Source organism: Danio rerio, chromosome 9, assembly GCF_049306965.1.
Source record: "Danio rerio strain Tuebingen ecotype United States chromosome 9, GRCz12tu, whole genome shotgun sequence".
NCBI lineage: Eukaryota > Metazoa > Chordata > Actinopteri > Cypriniformes > Danionidae > Danio > Danio rerio.
The window spans coordinates 43,949,365-43,964,101 of record NC_133184.1 but is presented as its reverse complement, the minus strand read 5'-3'; the positions used below and the strand labels follow the sequence as shown (position 1 = coordinate 43,964,101).

The 14,737-nt window shown below is 35.1% G+C and overlaps 1 long non-coding RNA gene across 1 annotated transcript; it reads left to right on the top strand.

Annotated features, from left to right (window-relative positions):
* Positions 1 to 9,845: 9,845 nt before the first annotated feature.
* On the top strand, positions 9,846 to 12,657 carry LOC137496415 (uncharacterized). Its single transcript, XR_011016735.1, has 6 exons — positions 9,846 to 9,893; positions 10,227 to 10,345; positions 11,286 to 11,413; positions 11,597 to 11,672; positions 11,975 to 12,017; positions 12,115 to 12,657. It is a non-coding gene; the product is annotated as an uncharacterized lncRNA (long non-coding RNA).
* The last annotated feature ends 2,080 nt before the right edge of the window (positions 12,658 to 14,737 follow it).

Sequence of the window (14,737 nt, the reverse complement as noted above, 5' to 3'; positions counted from 1 at the left end):
GTATTCAGCATTGAACTTCACTGTGTTATAAATGTGATTGTTTATGTTTTTTTTTTTTTTTTTTGCAATAAGTTCCCATTTAAAAAGTTATACTGCAGTAGTTTATGTGATTTTAAGTAAGGTTTTCTATTTATTTTGAAATATTATGAAAAACATAGGAAATTACCCATGGCAACTTTAATGTATTATAGTTTGGTATATTAAACTTCGGTCCACAGCTCTCAATGGTATTTGGTTTTTGGCCCTTTATATGAAAAAGTTTGGGCACCCCTGCTCTAACCTACTTTCAAATTACATTAATTACAGTTTTTTCTTTTAATTAATCAGAATTGCAAGTTTAATTGCGTTTTGAAAAAATGGGATAACTGAAAAAAAAAATTCTCATCCATAATTTCAATCTCGTTTGACATCTTTCATTTAAAGACAATTCAGAAGCAAAAATCAAAGTACTTCTGGAGCTTTTTGTCCTTTCTGAAGCAAGAAGCTTCGATCCCCATTTAATACAAACAAAAAAGAATGCACACGTATTTTATCATTTATTTTTGTTATGAAAATGTGAACATTTTTGGATTTGGAATGACATGAGGATGAAGCAATAATGATAGAATCTTTGTTTTTAGATGAACCTTTATAAATAATTTTAAAACTACTCGTGACAGAATTTTGCATCCATGCATAGCCCAAAAACATCCAGACATACTGCTAGAGTCTTTACACCCTCATATTAATTATATTTACAGCCTAAATATCAGACACTATGGATATGGCTGTTTTGAATACCTCTGCCTTGGTATAACATTAAAAAGAATGCTATGAATACAGAATAAAAGATCAGTTGTGATGACTCATGACTTCATACAAAAAGCAGACGGTTAGCTATACGTTTCCTTTGGCAGAGCTGACCTGACAATGAACCAGATAAAAGAAAGATGAAGCAGAGTTTGGTGGAAAAAAGATTGTCACCCTGAGAGAAACATCATTTTGATGCCGTCATATATCAGCTGGCTTGATACAGATAAAAGTTACTTTGGAATGACCCGGTATATATCAGCGTAATGGCTGTGTGCAGCTGCTGGTAAAGAGTTTCTTTTACAACACACTTCAGTGGATGCATTTCTGAAATACAAAGGTGAATTCGCCACAACAGCTGCATCACTTCCATTTAAAATGCATTCAGTGCACTTATGTTTGTAAAAAATAAAAATTGTGTAATGTGAGCTGCTGTTTTCTCTGTTCTCAAACTCTGCAGTTGTAGCTGAGGCCTGGATGAGTTTGCTTTGTGATGCCGATGATGTTTTTTGCACATTGAAAGCAAATACAATAAGAGTTCTGTACATGGCTTTTAATACCATGAGTCTCAAACACTAATGTTTCCTCATTCTTATTTAATTTACATCTTGTGAGTGTAAAATCCTGTTGAAAAAAACAGGCTAACCAGAACTAGAGAGACTCTGACGATTCACACGGGATAATTCATATGCTTAACCCATGAAGCATCTGATTGCACAATGTTTCCTAGATTACAGCAATATATAACAATATATGTGGGACTCTTATTTTGCAAACAAGACAAATTCATCTCATTATAGTTTGTGCCAAACTTGTGAAAGACATGCTATAAATTTATTCAGCGCCCCCAAAGAGGTATAAAAACTGTTTGAATGTATCTTTTGCTGGTCTAACTAGTTCTGCTAGTTCGTATATTGTGAAATTTGCTACATATGTCTGTTATAAGGCAACAAAGGTGTAACTTAACATACCTTTACATAATTCATACAAAAAGAGCATAACAAGTTTTGATAATTAATTTTTCTTTTAAAACAAACATTCATCCACAAGTACTTTTACAGAACAGTTAAAAAGGAACTACTTTTACAGTTTGATTCAATATTCAAAAGGAGCACTTTATACTTTATTCAACTAGAGTAAAACCTTTATTAGGGCATCTGCATTTTTATTTAAGTGCCTAGTTTGTGTCTTTCAACCATCACTGCCTGGTGGTATAATAAATTATATTTTATATAATTCTATATAATATTATAAAGAATTAATAAACAGTTGAAGGCAAAATGATTGAAACTTTTATTCTTTTTTTTAAATGTTTCAATATAAGTGCTACTTAATGGAGGGAAGATTTTAACACATTAGGGACATTTTTAGATGACAGTACAGTGCATTCGGAAAGTATTCATAGTGCTTCATTTTTTCCAAATTTTTTGTTACAGCCTTATTCCAAAATGGATTAAAATTAATTTATTTCTTCGAAAAAAAAAAAAAAAAAACCACAATGACAATGTAAAAAAAAAAAAAAAAAAAAAAAAAAGTGAAAAAGGGAGAAGGGCCTTAATCAGGGAGGGGATCAATAACCCAATGGTCACTCTGTCTGAGCTCCAGCATTCTGTAAAAAGCGGAGAACCTAACAGAAGGACAACCATCTGTGCAGCAATCCACCCATCAGGCCTGCATGGTAAAGGTCCCCTTCTGGAATTTGCCAAAAGGCATCTGAAGGACTCTCAGACTATAAGAAACAAAATTATCTGGTCTGATGAAACTAAAATTGAACTCTTTGGAGTGAATGCCAGGTGTCATCACCAGGCTAATACCATCCCTATAGTGAAGCATGGTGGTGGCAGCATCTGTGGGGATGCTTTTTAGCAGCAGGAACTGGAAGACTAGTCAGGATAGAGGAAAAGATGAATGCAGCAATGTACATAGACATTCTGAATGAAAACCTTGATCTCAGATTGGGGCGAAGGTTAATTTTGCAGCAGGACAACAACCCAAAGCACACAGCCAAAATATCAATGAAGTGGCTTAACAGCAACTTGCTGAATGTTGTTGAGTGGCCCAGCCAGAGACCAGACCTAAATCCTATTGAACATCTCTGGAGCGATCTGAAAATGGCTGTACACTCTCGCTTCCCATTTAACCTGAGAGATCTTGAGAGGTACTGCAAAGAGGAATAGACAAAAACTCCCAAAGACAGGTGTGCCAAGCTTGTGGCATCATATGCAAAAAGACTTGAGGCTATATTGAGCAAAGGCTGTGAATACTTCTGTACATGTGATTTTTTAGGTTTTTTTATTTTTAATAAATTTGCAACAATTTTAGAAACTCTTTTTTTTCCACATAGTCATTATGCGGTATTGTGTGTAGAATTTTGAGAAAATCAATTAATTTAATTCATTTTGGAATAAGGCTGAAACATAACAAATGTGGAAAAAGTAAAGCTCTATGAATACTTTGAGTACATAAAATATATTACATATAATATTTATAATTTACAATAACATAACACATAACGTATAATAACATTAGCATTTAGATTAAATTTAAAGGCTTCATACATTCATTTTCTTTTTGGCTTAGTCCCTTTATTAATCTGCTATTGCCACAGCAGAATGAAACCCATGCAAACAAAGGGGAGAACATGCAAACTCCACATACAGTAGAACTGCCAACTGACCCAGTTGAGGCTCGAACCAGTGACCTTCTTGCTGTGAGGCGATCGTGCCACCCACTGCACCACCGTTAGATATGTTATTGGATAAAAGTATATTTTTAATTGGCTACAGAACCACTTTTAAGAAAGCTAATAATCATACCTGTCAACACTGGGATATAAAAATAGGGGATAAACGTTAAAAAAAAACATGCCAGGACAGACATGTTTACTTATTATTAAGTCTATGTGTTTAAAAAAAAAAAAAAAACTATTTCAAAAGTGTCTACTTTCACTCTTCTTCAAATTGCTTTGCTTGTACAGAAGCTAATCTGGGAACAGTGTCTTTATCACTACGGAGTGCTTTCGTCATGAATGGTCTGATTCAGAGGCTGCATATGAAAGGCAACAGTTGACACATGGCTTTAATAGAAAAAGTGAACGCGGTCATTTTAATATTCATTTCAACATGCTTTCAAGCCATATATAAGGCAAAAGCCTGATTCTCGTGAACAGATCTTGCCATTTTATTAAATTTGAGATTAGCTATTCATCATAGAAAGATTAAAAATATGGGAGACATGCAGGAAAATTCTTAAACAGGATGATATTTTGGATAATTGGCTCTTCAGTGTTTGAACTCTCAGTAATGATTAAATCACACTGAACTGAGCTAAACTGAACTGAACTGAAACACTAAAACCTGAACCACACTGTTCCAGTTACTATGACCATTTATGTGAAGCTGCTTTGACACAATCTACATTGTAAAAGCGCTATACAAATAAAGCTGAATTGAATTGAATTGAATTGATAGCGAGATAGAATTGTAAAATACGGGAGGATCCCAGCAAAAACGGGTGGGTCGACAGGTATGCTAATAAAACTGACAATAGATTAGTTTTTTCTATATGTATTCTGAAGAGGGTTTTATTTTCTCAGTGTGAAGTATTTTCTAAGTGTAAAGCAGTTAATTTTCTCTTCACAAAATGTATGTAGTGTTTGCAGCAAACATGCCAGCATGTGTTAAAAATACTGTGTAAGATGAGTATGCCTGCACAGGAGCAACACTAGGAGAAGGCTGAGTGACTGATTGTGTAGAATAACTGAATATGTAAAGCCCTGATTATATATGTTAAATACTTGTATGAAGCTATATGTGTCAGAAGCTAGAATGAGTAACATATTATTAAGTGATTATGCTATCATGACAATGTATGTAAACACTTAGTCCTTTTGCATAAGTTGCATCTATGGAGAGAGAACTTTGGTGTCAAAACAGTTGCTGACACAGACCTGTAACATCTCTGTTGACATGAGCTAGTGGGCTGAGAGCCAAGAATAACAGGGCCACCTAGAGTAAAAACCTATCCTAAAATGGGTAAAATTTAAAATGAGACACTTAGGGGTGTGTCAAATAACCTGTATAAAGATTGTAAAAAACACAGAGACTTCAGAAGGAGCAGGAGAGACTTTGGAAAGAGAGAACCAGAGATAGGAAGTGTCCAGGGAAGACTTCAGAATGCTCTGGGGTCTGCTCTGCTCTTTCTCAGCGGAGAATAAAGTCTATTTTCTGATATTCAAAACCTCCGGTCTGATAATTTCTAATTGATAAGAAGTCGAATTTGCGACAATTCCAGCCAAACTAAATTAAATAAGAATTTCTTTAGAAGGTAAATATAATATGAATGCTTTAAAAATGTCCTTTCTTTCATTGTATTGGATTTACCAGTCAGTTATGGGAATGATGGAGCACATATTATGTACAGTACAAGCAAAGCATGAATGCAAAATAAAGTGTTACTGCTAAAGCCTCAATTTGCCTGCAGAGCAAATGTATCAGTCCATTTTTATTTTTAAATTATTAATTCATATAGATTTTTTCATCAAACATTCTTTAATGTGTACATTTTGAACACCCACACGATAAAACAGAAAGTATGCATTTAAACACAAGTTTTAAAACTTTACTGTACAGTAGATATCAAGGTGATTTTTTAAGCATGTTTAAATCAACTTAGAAATGGCATTTTGGAATTTATTTTCATTGGGATGCAAAACACATATTTGCTGAACACACTGAATCTTCAAAATCCATAAAATTGGTATATTTTCTGGATATTTACTGGTATCTCTGAGTAAAAAGGGCTGATGTTTGTGTATTTTTTAAAATAAACTAAGAATGAACAATGTGTGTACACTGTTTATTAATCATAATACAACATTTACTGATGCATTATTAAAATCCAAAATGCACTTTAAAAAATTTTCATTAACAGTTTCGTATTTTGTGATCCACAAGTGTTTTCTGTTTGTTTAAGGTTTTGAATTGCATTATGGAACCTTGATCTCTGCTCTGTCGACTTTTGATGTTGAAAGTTCAACTCTACAGTTGAACATTGCAGTGACAATTGTTGACATTTAGTAGTTGGAAATAATATATTGTGAAAGTAATAATATAGAGAGAAATAAGTCTGTAAAATAACAGAAATTTGCAGTTTATAAGGTTTGTATTGTAATGTACAACACCAATCCAGACAATATATCATTTTAAACTATTAGAAATGACAATAAAAGTCACTTTCTCAAAATTTTCAAGATTAAAAGTTGTTGAGAAAAAGATCAAGGTTCCATAATGCAATTCAAAAGCATAAATAAATGGGGGGAATGAAGAAGAAGAAAAAAAAAACATGAATCACAAAATATGGAAAACTTATAATAATTTACAAACACCAATTTGACTGCACAGCAAACTTATCAGTTAATTTTTTTTTATTTTTAGAATATTAATTAATTTTTTTTTCATCAAACATCCTTTATTTGTACATTTTCAGTTCACAAAAGATATAAAAAGGTGTGCATTTACTACTAGTTAATATAGAAACGTTACTGTACAGTAGATTTCAAATTCATGTTTAATGCATGTTTAAATCGACAAGGAAATGGCATTTTGGAATTCATTTTCATTGGGATGCGAAACACATATCTGGTGAACATATTGAATCTTCAAAGTCCATCCTTTCTGATCTAAAAATTTCTTTGACCACACATTTCCATCTTTATATATATATATATATATATATATATATATATATATATATATATATATATATATATATATATATATATATACATATATATACATATATATATATATATATACTTTTATCATTGACAACAGCAAGCACATTGACATCTGTGACTAAGCGACTGGAGCTGCTGGATATATCAGATTTGTAATGGATGTCTTTTTGAACACTACTGCTGTCTAACAGAATTTATTAGCACATTAGCACATTTATATTCCTCAGGTTGAATATCCCGGAGACATCATCATTTAACTCCGATTGCAACATCAAAGGGAGTGACAGGTTATCCACACTAATGGCTTTTGTTAATTACAAGCGTAACTGATGAACATGAATTGAGGTCACTAATTAGCTCTTTTGTGTTATAATACTTGGATCACTGAGGACGATACTGTATGTGCTTCATTTTTCGGGACACACTGAAACAAGGAATGCATTGAGAACATTCAGTAGTTGAAATATTACAAATGTTGAAGATAAATGAGACTGCAATCTGTAACCCGAAAGTAATATAAATCATATTTTGTCTGTGTATTTAATCGCTGATCATTTTCTCAAAGGCAAAGAAGCATTTACACAACACTGTTTAAAAAAAAAAAAAAAAAGATAAAAACTTTATGGATTTTTGGTGTCCCATATTTTGGGTGCCAGAAATGCAAACTTTTGAAAACTGTTTGGTTTTAAAGCAGACATTTTTAAAAATGGACACATTTTACTGTAAGGTTCTATTAGGCCCCGTTTACACTGTCAGGTCTTGATGCCCAATTCCAATTTGTTGTCTATATCAGATTTTTTGCCTGTTCGTTTACACGTTCTTTTAATTGTGACCCATATCCGATTTATGTGTTTACACTTGCTATACAGTTACAATGTCATGCATAAGTAAAGGCAGGTTCTAGCATTTTAACCACACTAGCCATGATGGAAGAAATTGTCTTGATTTTAGCTCTGTAAAATATGTGAAGTTCGCCCAACTTTAAAATGATTTTGAGGGGGAAGAGGAGGGTAAGGGCCGTCATCACAGCTTGCGCCTTTGGTTTATATATAGTGTCCTCCACCATTCAGAAGAATTTAGGGGTACGAGAGAGATCTCAGGTCTAGTGGGAACAAATTGTGGTGACAGACCACATTTCCCTATGTTTCCTGTTATTTTTGTTGTTGTTTATCACATCAGCATCTTCATACACGCTCTTCCTTTTACGTCATTAAACTGTGGAAAAGTAACACATTGTCACAAGTTTGATAAGATACAAAATTGAATGCCTCAATAAACCTGATCTGCCTGTTTACATGAGTCGCATTGTCACATCCGATTTATAAACGATTTATTTCCACATGTTAAGGAGGCCTAAAAGCGATCTCTGATTTTCTGAATGCATGCGCTTTTTTGTGTTTACTCAGTCACAGATCAGATTTATTTATGCAAAAAAAAAAACATATATGCAAAAAAAAAAAAAAAAAAAACTGGCAGTGTTAACTGGCAGTGTAAATGGAGCCATAGTTAATAGCCCGTTTCACACATACAGACCTTTCCGGAAAATTTCAGGCAATTTTCTGGAAAGGTCTGTATGTGTGAACAGGGCCTTTTTGAAAACATCAGTAAATTAGTTCTGGCAATTTTCGGGAAAGAGAAACTGTCCTTTATTTAATATACTCCTGTAATTTACAGGAATGAAAGAGCATAGAATCACCAAGAAGCGGCACACTGTTGCTATTTGGGAAACAGCCATTAGATGCTGCTGGTGTCATGCGGCAGCAATTTTGTATTAACCATTAAACATTTTGTAACTAACATTACAGAAAAATAATAAAAATATTGAGTTTAATACGAGTATTATATATATAAAATAGTATATATATTTATACACCAATCATTTCTTGATGACGCAATGATTGGTGATGAAGCAACTATATTTGGGCATATTTGATACCCATCTCACCAGGATTTAATCAAAAAAAGAGAGAAAAAAAAAGAAATCGCGTAATCAGACACAGTAAATGTCATAACTGACAATAAAAATAGTGTCGTCTGGACAGGACTTTAATGAGTCTGTCTGTGCACTCTGTTACTGTCACTGCAAACATGTCATTGCTTTAAACCTGATTTATACTTCTGCATCGAGAGGTTTCCATACCCCACAACACATATCGCATGTAGTCTACATCATTGTGAGTATTTATACATCTAAACTCTCTATGGCAATAACACTTTCAAAACAGAATACACTGTAAAAAGCCATTAAAAAGCCAGTAAACCCACTGCCTTAAAAATGACAAGTTTATTTTACTTTTATAAAGCTTAACTCAGCACTTTAAGTCGACTTAATTTTATAATTATGCACATTATTAATTTACTTGGTAATTTTAAGGCAATGAGTTTACTAATTTTTTCAAGTAACCTTTTTTTTTTTTTTTTTACAGAGTAGGCAGTGGAGTTTCTATACACACTGCATATACACACTTCTTTTTCCAGGGTTTTAAGTTGTAAATGCACGCTACTGTAGAAGTAATTCAAGCTCACACTCATTCAAGGAAGAAAGAGGCAGAAACCGTCAAGCATTTAACAATTGCAATCATAATGTAAACACAAAAGTATCAATCTTGGGTTCCTCAACAGGACTACTCGCTTGATAAACACTGCTGCCACAGGCCTTGCTCTATCTTCCATGGATCCCGCCGACATTCGTCAACAATTCCAAGCCAATCAATCACAGATCCTGTGCTTTGTGACGCTGTGATGTGTAGTTACATTTTTGAAAAGTGTGCATCAGGCAGTGGTGGAAAGAGAACTGAAAAATCATACTTAAGTTAAAGTACCATTACTTGCCTAAAAATGTAGTAAAAGTAGAGTAAAAGTATGTTATAAATATCACTCAAACTATGAATAAAAGTAAGACCTTTTAAAAGTACTCAAGAGTAGTGAGTATAAGTATTACTCTGTTAAAAGCTAATGCAAATACAGGTCATTTGTGCATGTGTAAATGTAACATTCTGTAGTGCATTTAGTTATTGATCATCAGGGACACAATGTCATAAGACGTTAATGTTAGGTTAGATTTAGGTCGTAATGACAGGCGACCAAAATTCAATGTCTAGCCAGCATCTAAGGACAACATTACACAGCAAATTCATCAGAGTTAAATTCTCGGTGTTGAAGCATTTCAGAGTAAAGTGTTGACGTTAAAGAGTTATATTTTGATAAATGAATATAATAAGAGTTAGAATTGATTTTATTCAGTGCGAAATCAAGGAGTTATCTTTTCAACACTTGGTGGTGTTATTTCCAACATCCGGGAATTCATGCAGCCCCAGTCACTGATGAATTTTCCAGCCGCCATTTTCCAGGTTCAGAACAGCAACTGGTGAGTCAAACTACCTAAATGTTGGTATTTTACTGACTTTCTTTAAGGAAATACAGTTGTAAACATATTGTTAAGTTAATAACTTTAGAATGGAGTGACAATTTTAAACTTCTGCGGTTCATTCATGGTCGTTTGTGTAACTTGTCTAACGTTAGCTTAACTGCAGTCCTATTGACTTTTTTTCCAAGAATGTTTTTTATATATGCCCACGCATACATAGTGCATAAAAACATCAAATGTACATTTTCAACACATTTCTGTCACGCTTAATGCCATTTTGTGCGTTGTTACCCATCTGTAAAATAAAATCGACACTTCTCCTTTAATTCGAAGCAAACTAGCGAGGGAATCCCCGGACTCCGAGCCACCTAAAGTTACCCTACTCTGCCCGGATGCTAACAGCAACACAGGACGGTTTCCATAAGCTCTGGAGAGTTTCTAAAACATATCTGGTGAGTAAATGAACATATGCTTACTTGTAAAAGGCTTCCTGACTAAAACATATGATTGTTTGTTATTCGTGTGCGTTAATTTGGTTATTTTAAACACCGCGGCCCTTTTAAACTGGTTCATTCGTGGCCGTCCATATACCGTTAGTCTATAGACTCACGTGATAACGTTCGCTTGAATTATATTAACGTTAAGTGTTGACAACCATTAAAGTCGGAATGTTAACATCAATGCGTTTAAATGACCGCGTTTGCACTCAGACATTTAACGTTACAGAAGTCTTCCGGAAGTTGCGGGACTAACGTTAACGTTATCCCGCAAATGCACAGAGATTCCCAGATGCCCAAGTAGATGCCCGCAAATGAATGATAATCTCGCGGAAATCGCGCGTCTCCCGCCCGGTCATTAAACACTTTGCACACCCCTCTCCACCGCATCCCTCCCAGCTCTTCAGGTACGTCGCGCGCAAGTCACCCCCACCGTTCTTAAGGTACGTCGCGCGCAACTCACCCCACCGCTCTTCAGGTACTCATCTCTCCCGCTACCTCCCGCAAATCAACTCTGTATCCCCCGAAAATGACTTTTTCCAACTCGGGATGTTTGACGTTAGTAAGTTAGGCTATTTCTGTAGTCAGGAACATCTTAGTCAAGCTTTTTCTCCCGCATGATATTGTGCTTAAAACTATAGGCTAAACTTAAACTTAAAGACAATTTAGTGCGTTGTAAACAGCCACCTGTCTGTAAAATTAATCAACTGATTCATATTTGAGCAGCCTAATGATGATACAGGTTTGATTTGTAGATTTATTATCAATAATCAACATCTGAATCAAAAGATATCTGAAAAAGTGTGAGGCATACTTTGTGATGTTCATCTCTCTTTTTTAATCTGTAGGTTATGCATATGTGTTAGATACTAATGTTTTGTTGTTTTTTTAACAGCTACAGTTTTCCATACAATAACACAAGACCCTGTGACGATTGGCTGATTAGAGACAGATGGTGTATTTCCAGAGTTGGTGAAATGATCAAGCACACCTTCTTGGTCATATGTGGTGATAATAATGAAGGTATGTTTGATAAAGTTCTGTATTTGTTTCACAATAAGCTGAGAGGGTATTAGAGCATTAGAGAATAACAAATGACATGAAGGTGATAAGTTTTGTATTGTGGGTGAACTGTTACTTAAATAATGTTTTGCTCTTTGCTTTGTGCTTTGCACTTTTCCTCTTCTGCTTATCCTAATATTTTAGATTATATTTGGACCTGAAACATCTGCTAGACTCCAGGAAAGGTGGCGTCAATACTGGACTTGAAAGGGCCTAACTGGTAAAGAAACACGCATACACACACACACATACACACGCGCACACGCTTACAGAAAACTGTAAGTTTATGAATATTTTTTTACACTGTGGCCAATATTTTGGGGAAGTCAGCATCACTAAAATGATATAAAAGATTTTAAGCTCCTCTAAATTTAGCTCCAAGTGTTGTGTTAAATTCAGTATTCTGGACAGACAGCTGCCTGGTTTTCCAGTTCTAGTCATAGTGGTTAACCTAATTGTTTTTGGAGATCCAACAGTGATATGTGTTTTTTCTACTTTTCCATATCCTGTCACCTCAACCAGCTGGGAGAGTCAAGTTGTGGATCATCATGAAGATTTTCAAAAGGTGAGTTTAGATTTCTTGAATGTTTTGTTTACTTTAAATGTTCTTTTAAATATATCATAGAATTTGATTGCAATTTGTTTTTAAACATTTTTCTTAGTCATGCTGGAGTCTTGAAGAGTTCTTAGATGAGCATCACCCTATGTCCGTGCATCAGGAACCACCAGACGAGCGATCAGCAGCTACTACATCATCATGGATAAAAAGGTCATCCTGTGGCTGGGAAGCACATCTTTCACAGGACATGCTTGATGAGATTTCCTAGCTCCAGTTTGTTTTCACATAAGTTTACAGCATTTATACCTTAATTTAAACTGCTGTGTTTGATATGGAGGACCAAGGAAATACCAGAAGTGAAAGATTTGCACGCCAAGTTGTTTAAAATGTAATTTCAGAAGAAAACTATGAGTTCAGAAGAAAACTATGAGTGACGCTATATTGAACTTTCAAATTGCTCTGATGAAACATCAAGTTTGGACCAAAGGACTGAAACAGCCTTTTTGAGCACTGGTCATACATATTTTGTTGATACTGTCTGTACTAATAAAATATTTAAAGCATATTTGACATTGTTGCATTTTAAAAACTGAATGAATTGTTGAAGTGGTGAATGTTTTCAAATAAAATGTTTTTTATTTTATAATTTACAGTCTATTTGACCTTTTTACCATATTTACACTCAAGAGAGTTGAATAAAATAAATATATTACACCAGGCGGTGTTAAATATAGTTACATTTTTTAACTCTGCCCAGAGTTAAAATTAACCCTTACTTCGGTGTCAATGTGCCAACCCTTTTGAAAGTGTTGATTTAACTTTGTTTTGAGTGGACCCCATGAGACACTTTCAAAGTGTTGAAATTAACACCCATAGAGTTGTTTTGGGTTCCCATATTTTGCTGTGTACTTTTATGTTTAATAACAATATCAAAGGACAGATATGTTTGGTTTACTTCAGGTTGTGTTAAAAATTGAACAAAATCCAACATCTTAAACCAGGGTTTTTCAAAGTCTAAGACAGTGGGCCTCCCTTTTGACACAACTTATCCATTGGCGCCCCCCTCCTCCCAAACACGCACGCACGCACACACACACACGCACATATATATATATATATATATATATATATATATATATATATATATATAGCCGAGAAAGGACCGGACCCGGACATATTTTACTTTTGCTTTCAGTTTGACGGAGACTGCCGTCCGTTTGTTTTGGTTTAGACGGCAGCCTCCGTGAGGAGCTCAGAAACCGACCCATTGTATTAGCAGGCATATACCTGTATTGGCGGGCTTGCCAAACAGAAGCGAATTCACAGCTATGGCCTTTTTGCTTTGTTTAATTAAAACGTTTAAATATAATAAAAAATACATATAATAATTAAACTTAATAATTATATTTTTTTATATTATATTTTTTCCCGTGCCTCCCCTGACATGCTCTGGCGCCCCCCAAGGGAGGCGCGCCTCACACTTTGAAAACCCCTGTCTTAAACCAACATCAAATTGATGTCAAATACTGACATTTATTCATCAGGTATGGCAACCAAAATTCAACATCTGATAGACATGATAGTGGTAACATCAACACAACGTCGAGCTGTAATATCATTAGACGTTGATATTTGGTTTATTTCAGGTTGGATGCTGGACACTGATGTCGGCCTGACGTTGAATTTTGATGACAACCTGATTTTCATCTCCAAACAAAATGCAAATGTCGCCACGACATCATGTTGACGTCATGTGCCTGCTGGGTTTTTAAGGCCAATTTTGCTTTTAAGTGTTTGGAAAAACTTTTAGTGCTTCCAAACAGTTTGCTGCAATTTTAAATTGCCTATGTCTTAAGGCAGTTGATTATGCGATTTACCTTCTATGTGTGATTTGACTGGACAAGAATCACAAGATTTTCTGGCCTGTCTGGCCTGGCATTTAGTCTGCATCTAGTTGGACATGTGATTGAAAGGTTGCAGATTTTATCCCCGTCTCCAACAGTAAAGAGTGAATAACCATTGCTCTCACCAATCTCAATACCACGACTGAGGTGAGTCCCTTGAGCAAGGCATTGATCCCCCATCTGCTCCCCAGGCAACACAGCAAGGGCTGCCCACTTTGGGTGTGTGTTTGTGTTCACTGCTGTGACTGTGCCACCAACCGGATTTTACCAAGTAGGACAAGTTCCTGGATAAACACTTTTACATGATTTTTATCCAACTATTATTCCTATTCTGTCTTATTTTAGGAATAATTTACAGTTATGGTCAGGTTTAGGGGTAGGGAGTGGGTATGGATTACATTTTTGAAAAAAAAAAAATGATGTTCCAGGATCAACATAGATGTTAATCTAGGATGGCATTGTACTTGGCAAAATCATGGCATGTGTGTGTGTGTGTGTGTGTGTGTGTGTGTGTGTGTGTGTGTGTGTGTGTGTGTGTGTGTGTGTGTGTGTGTGTGTGTGTGTGTGTGTGCACTTGTATGGGATAAATGGAGGGCACAAATTCCAAGTATGGCTCACCACAGTTGGCCACATCACGACTTTCACTTTCACCTAATTCACCTGCCTTAACTTTCGGCAAGCAGAACCTCTTGAAATTTGTCAATGTTTTGAACTTAATTCTCCCAGGTTGGACCGCAGGATTTTGAATCCAAGAGGAGACCTTTAAAAAAACATTCTGTTTTTCAATACTTTTGGAGCAGAAAAAGGAGCTGACTGCTTATG